Genomic DNA, 6,923 nt, shown 5'->3' on the forward strand with positions numbered 1-6,923 from the left:
ATCTTTAACCCACTGAGCAAGGCCAGGAGTCAAACCTGCATCTTCATGGATACTAGTCAGATTCATTTCTGTTGCACCATGACAGAAACTCCCTTATTATTTACTTTAACGATGGGGCAGCAGGTCAGTGGAGAAGCCAGGACTAGGCATCAGCTCAGCCTGACTTCAAATCCAGACATATAGGTGCCAGGCCACACTGTGTGTCACCTACAAAGCTTGGAAATGGTTCTGATTCTGTGACCGGTCCAAAGATGTCAAGATGAGATCCCTGAAGCTACACAGAGGAACAAAACTGTTCCTCCATCCTTCGAAGGTGATATCTGTCCACTACAGACCCCCCTACTTCTCTGCCCCTCTACATGCTTCATGTATAAGGGCCTATGTTAATACAGACATGCAGGGGCCCTCATTTCTTCCCAATGAGATGGGGGGAGGCTCCATGAAGAGATATCTATTTCAGCTTTGTATGGAAGGACCCAACCATGGGTGAGAGAGAGCCCAGCCCACTCGGGGTGCTGTGAGCTATCCTGGGTGAGAAGGCCATACCACATACATGGGGAGGTGCTAAAACAAGAGTGGGCACAGGGCCTTGGGTGCCATCCTGGGGGGCCTGAACTTCACCTCCTCTGATCAGGGATCTTCAATGACCTGTTTCATCATAAACTTTCTTCCATCCCAGCTGAGCTTCTTTCCCTGTTCAGCATCTCACTTAGGGGAGAGTGTTCAAATTTGGTGCTGTTATTCCTATGTCAACTGATGGCTCTAACGGAGATTTCTAAGCTCAGTGTAAAGAGAAAATAAAGGACAGTGACTGCAAACAAAAGAGTAACACAGGGGATTTGATTATAAGTCCATCCGTAGCAAGTCAGCTTAGATAGAGTCCATGAAAGTTGTCATTTGGGGACTCCATGAAAATACTGGGGATACCACAGACCGAATATTTTATTTAGAGAGCTGCCATAGTTTTTTTCTTCTTTTTTTCTATTTGGTTTACTGACACTTTTTAGATTTCCAGTGAAAAGATTTCTTGCGGCTTTCAAGCAAAGATTGGCTTTTACAATTTTAAAGGGTTTGTGTAAACAGCCAATTCTTCCTTCCACGAATCAAAGAATATACGACAGTGATATACATGGAGCACAAAGCCTAAAGTACTTACTGTCTGGCTCTTTACGGGAATGGTTTACAGCCCCCTGATCTTGAACTTCTCCTCCTCCTCCTCCATCTCTGTTCAGACCCAGGACATTTACGTCAGTGTTTAATGGGGCTGGACACACCGTGAACAATGGTTAAGATCTACTTACCACTTCGAACATAGAGCAGCTGAATGGAGTGATGATGTTGACCTAGTGATTCCTTTTCTGAGAATCCTCAAGTTTCAGTGATGGTTACACTCACAGCTCTTTCAACTTCGCCTTTGATATTTTTAAAAACTGTCCTTCTCCCACTTAAGGGCTTTTGGTCGAATGCGGCAATGGTTTGATCCTCCTAATGCTAGTGATAAGTGGTTTTTGCAGGCTTGGCAGGAACCTGGTCATTAAAGCTTACCCAAACAACTTTCTTAATTAAAGACATCAGTTTGGTACATCCCGGGGGTGCACAGCTTAGCCTACCATTAACACTCTTCAGGCTGCCTTTCCTCCAGGATTACATGGGGAGGGGGAAGCAGAGGAGGGTTGAGGATTTTTTTGGATCCATGAATCCAGCCCCTTTTAGTTTTCCATCAAACAGTAATTCCTTATTTACCAAAAGGAGGTGTGTAGGTTTGGACATTTTTACATGGTTTGTTTCTTTCTCAACAGAGAAGAATTTGGGGTAGGGTAACCTTGTGCTCACAGACTGAAAAGAAAAACAGTCTGACTCAAAAATGAAAACTATGCTACATCTACAGGCAACTCCTAATTACTGGCACGGGATCTCCCAGGCATATGTGAAGCTGTTCTGCAGCCTCTGGATGACCTGTGGCCTAGCTATCTTAACAGCAAACTTTGGCCCCTTCATTGGTAATGGGCAGCCTATATTTCTATCATCTTTGCTAAAGCACCTGCTGCTTTTCATCAGCACAAGCAATACGAAGCAGAGCATGTCGTCATCTCCTAAGTACTTGAAAGCGGGTCCTGCAGTCAGTAAGTTCTACTTGGCACACACTGCCATGGCTTTGAATGTCCAAATGGTTTGGGGTCAGCTCTTCATTTTACGAAGCAAGACTGGCATAGGCTGTGATGAACCATTAATATTCGAGATGCCTGCCACACACAGGTGTTAGGTTGTTAAGGTCTTTGTCTAGAAAATGTTTCTGTTCTCATCCCGGCTTGAACACATGAGCACATTGCTTTAGAAACCATGTTCTTTTTCAGTCAAAAGAGGCAAGAGATTATTTTTCTGAAATAGTGAACCATTATCTTTAAACTATGTCTCCATGCCACCATCTAGAATTTCTAGGTAGTGCAATTCAGGGGAAAAAGAAGGGAACCCAGGTTAAATCACAGCTCTGCCAACTGAGAGCTGTGTAGCCACCAGCGAAATCACTCACTCTTGGACCTCAGTTTATCAACACCAATCACCTTTGAGGCACACAATGTGCCCAACACCAACTACAGATGATTTCATGAATAATCATCAATGCTCAGCCTGGCTCAAGAGGGAAGGGTCACAACTTCCTAGATGTGCAGAGGAAGGAAGGAGTAAAGGTGAGATCATCAGAGAGAATGATCAACTCTGATTGTTACATTTTCTCAATTATAAATTAATCTATGTCTCAATCATTTCCTTGGTGGGGTCAAGGTCATAGCGGTAGTGCTATTGAGCTACAGAGGCAATCCACAGGTCAGTTAGTTTCAGAGCACTTGTTCACAACCACCAGCACTTCCTCAAATCTTTAAGATTAGATCGTTCAAGATCCATTCTAGCTTTACTCTTCCATTAGGAGAATCCTGCCTATGGGAGGAGTCAACGATGGTAATTGTTTGAAAGACCAAGGACCAGCAGTGGAAGGGAGGAGGGAGAAGAAATCTCTAAAAAAAGTGGACTGCAGCCTTTAGGAATCAGAGCAGAGATCCAAGAATTGCTATTAGTTTACTAAGGGCTCAAGAGATTTAGTGGTCCTCAAGCATTTTCCCATATTTAGGTGTCAGACTATAAACTGTTACATCTTAATTAAATCACCTTAAAAGTCATATCCTCAAAGGAGGAGAACAAAACACAACTGGCTATGCTTGCTTTTGAACTATTTGATGTCGCCACTTCCTATTGATTTGTTTTAAAGTGATCATTTAATGTTTTTGAAGCACAGATTGAATCTCCTGGGGAAACACTAACGCTTCTATCTGGTACCATCATCCATGTGGAAGTCAAGGAGGGAAGCTGGCACCCATGGTGAGGATGGAGATGAGCTAGGAAAACCATCAAGGCAAACAGGATTTGGGCATGATCTGACTGCCAGGTAACTAACTGCTCCTCACTGGGCTCCACTCTTTCGCACAAAGCTTCAGGGAGCGGCTACACCAGGGACAAGGAAGGCCAGGCAGTGATGGCTGTTGCTGGCCTAATGAGGATGACACCAATGAGATGGGAGAACCCTGGGCAAACATTTCTTCATGTGAGTTGGTGGCTTAGACATGAGGCTTCAAATAGGACCAAAACAAAGTGAGGAACTGGGAGGTCAGACTCAAAGATGGTTAAAGGGCCATGATATCAAACCACCACTTTTTTTTTTTTTTTTTTTTTTGTCTCTTTAGGGCCATATCCACTGCATGTGGAAGTTCCCAAGCTAGGGGTCCAATTGGAGCTGCAGCTGCCAGCCTACACCACAGCCACAGCAATGTGAGATCTGAGCCACATCTGCAACCCACAAACAGCCTGCTGCAATGCTAGATCCTTAACCCACGGATCGAGCCCCGGGGTGGAACCCATGTCCTCATAGATACTAGCCAGGTTCACTACTGCTGAGCCACAGTGGAAACTTCCAAACCATCAACTTTTGTATTTAGATCTTAAATACAGCAGACCAAGTAAGTACTACGGGTCGGGGGTAGAGGGTGGGGGGTGAGAAGTGAGCTGGAAGCTTTAGAAACTGGTTCATCTAAATCACTTCACGAGGGAGCAAGCCAAGGCCAACAGAGGTGGAGGCTTGTTCAGGTCTGACCTGGCAAAGATAAAGTTAGAATGGAGTGTTCTTCTTCCCAGACACAAAGGGCCTGGAAATGTTTTAAGAGAGTTTAATCAAAGTCCAAAGTCTATAAATTCTTCAAAAGTTTGCCAACTACAGAAACTGGGAAGCTCGAAAACCCTGATTTTAACACCTGATAAACATTTTTATAGCATTACCCGATCTACCGAGGCCTGGAATTCTGTTCGATGACAGATCTGACCTAGAGTCAACATTCTGGTCTCCCGGTTTAAATAGCAAACACAAGGAAGTTCTGTATCCAGTCGTCGGAAAATCCCCCAAACCAACTCTCCCTCTGAGACGGACATCATCTTCCGTGATGCCGGCTGCAAACAGCCTTCTACCGGACTCACCCTCAACGATTTCAAAAATACGTGCAGTAGCTTAGCCCTGGCCGCCTGAGGGTGGTACAAAGAGAGAGTTAAGGACCAGGACTTAATGAAATACCGGCTCTGCAAACAAGACTACTCCAGAGCATTAAAAAAAAAAAAAAAAAAAGGCATCCACCTCATTGTTTCAATTGAACAGAATGTAATGCAACAGCTTAAAGACTTTTCCCAATTAGAACCTCCTTAGACTTCTGTTTTAAGAAACAGACTCTCACCAGAGGATACAAAGAGGGAGGCCGGCTGCGGGCATCACCGCAGACTCGGGCTGTCCTCCTAGGCCATTAAGTTCGCAAAGTCCCCGAAGACCAGGGGTTCCATTTATACCCCCCCACCCCCCACCCCCCACCCCCAGGAACTGACTGCCGGCTTTCGCCCCCTACCTCCCACCCCCGGGCATATCTGCAGAGCGGGGACACCGAGGCTAAGTCCACAGAAGCAAGGATCCTTCAAGCCAAATGCTCCACGGCGCTCCCCTGACCTCTGACTCCCACCGCGGGGCGCCGGTCCTGGGGGGCCAGGCGCCGGGCTCGGTGTTGGGGAGCTGACCTAGGGCGGTGGGCGCTCGGGGCTCGTTGGCGGACTGACCCGTTTGAGTGGTGGGGGCTGGCTTGGTAACACTCCTCAGCGCACTTAGGAGCCCTTCTCCGAAGAGCAAACGCTACGGCCGCCGCGGCTACGGGTGGAGGGGCTGGAGCGCCGGGGACTCGGGGGCCTGGAGCCCGGAGCCCGGCGGCGGAGGCGGGTCGCCCCCTCCAGGCGGCGGCGGGCAGCGGCGGGCCCGGGTCCCCGCGGCCAGGCGCTCCCCCAACCCCGCCGCCCCCACCCCCCGGAGGGAGCGCGCGGGACACCGGGGCCCCCAGGCACTGCGCTCCACCCGCTTCCACCTGCGGCTCCAGGGCGCGGGGCCGAGGGTGCCCGGGTCCCCTTCCCGCTCCCCGGAGCTCCCGGCCGAGCAGTCTCATCCCTGAAAAAGGACCCGGTGTCCAGCGGAGCGGACGCTTACCCGGGGAGGGGCGGCTCCCGGCGCGGGTCGCGCTCGCAGGTCGGCCCGGGAAGGTACGGCTGCGCTGCGCCGGCTCCGGCGCCCGCCGAGCGCCCTGCACCGCCGCCCGGGCTCGGACTTCCTCTTCCTCGGCCGCGCTCTCCTCTCGGCCGCGCCCCGACCCGCCCCTCCCGGCGCAGGGATGCGGGCCCCGCCGTCGCGAGCAGCGGATCCGCGGTCCCTCCTCCCCTCCGCTCCGGGCGAGGAAGAGGGGGGGGCGGAGAGAGAGAGAGAGAGAGAGATTAAGCCCTTGGACTTGACTCTGGAGCGTTGCCAAAGAGAGCAATCAAATTACAGCCCTTGGGGGAAAAATTACCAAAAAAAAAGAAAAAAGAAAAAAAAAAAAATCCCTGCTACTGTTTTCGCAGACGCATCACTTTTCTTCATTTTCCGGGCTCCTCAGGTTTGGCTTTCTCTCCGACGTGCTACTTTCCCATTTGATTTTGTAAAAGTAACACCCCCGACAAAGCTTTTCATTCGACCAGTTAGTATTCGCACAGAAGCTCTGGGGCAATAATAGGTACTAGGAGGGAGGAAGCTCACTGTTTTTCAGGCGTCATTACCCTAATCGCCTCAGTTAATGTACCAAATAACCTTTGCCTAGAGAAAGTAAAAGTGGGAAAGGAGGCGAGGAAGACTAACCTTTGCAGCAGCCCGGTGGGTGTTTAAAGGCACCGGCTGTGCAGTGAAACGATGACTTCAGTCAGAGGTGACTAAGATGAACGTCAAAGGCATGCGAACGGAATTCTTAACACTCACCTCCCTTCAAAGGCAGCCGTGTGCGTTTGCCTCTTGGCTCCACTGGGTTCTGCAGTTTGTAAGAATGCACTCTTACACGACGGTTTACTGGCCGTCAGCTTTCCAAGATACTAGCTGTGTGGCCTTGAGGGAATTATTTGACCTCTGTGTGCCTCAATTCCTTCATCTGTAAAATGAGCATAATGACATAGCACCTACCTCATAGAGTTGCTTCTGGTGACTTCAATTAAGATAATGTGCAGGAAAGGCTTAGGAGGTTCCTGGCACACTTGTTGAATGAATATTAGCTATTGCTGTTGTTGATTTCTTCCTTTTATTTGCTTTGATGCAGGTACCCGGTTATGGAAGTTATAATAAAGAACTGATATAAAATAAGGTTTTGGCCATAGAGCCACAGAGCAACAGAGCTCTCTTTCCACAGCATGCAGTTTCTATTCTGCTTTAGAGTTTATTTTGTCTGCACAACTGACTTGTATTACCTAAAGCTGTAAGAATGGGTTAGGCTTGGAATACGTTTACCACCGAAGATTTGCAATGCAACTCAGACAGACTTTTGCCAACTTCAAAG

At 48.7% G+C, this 6,923-nt stretch overlaps 1 protein-coding gene across 1 annotated transcript in view; it reads right to left on the minus strand.

Moving 5' to 3' along the window:
• The window catches only part of PLEKHG1 (pleckstrin homology and RhoGEF domain containing G1), a 246,110-nt gene extending 240,431 nt beyond the window's left edge, over positions 1-5,679 (minus strand). Inside the window, exon 1 of the mRNA XM_021086797.2 lies at positions 5,558-5,679. The gene's annotated coding sequence lies outside the window, so the exon portion shown is untranslated. The remainder of the gene's footprint in view (positions 1-5,557) is intronic.
• Positions 5,680-6,923: the final 1,244 nt, after the last annotated feature.

Source organism: Sus scrofa, chromosome 1 (assembly GCF_054392235.1).
Source record: "Sus scrofa isolate SSC_HxYL_T2T_F1_AM1 chromosome 1, Sscrofa_HxYL_maternal_Yorkshire_Landrace_v2.0, whole genome shotgun sequence".
In the NCBI taxonomy this organism is placed as follows: Eukaryota; Metazoa; Chordata; class Mammalia; order Artiodactyla; family Suidae; genus Sus; species Sus scrofa.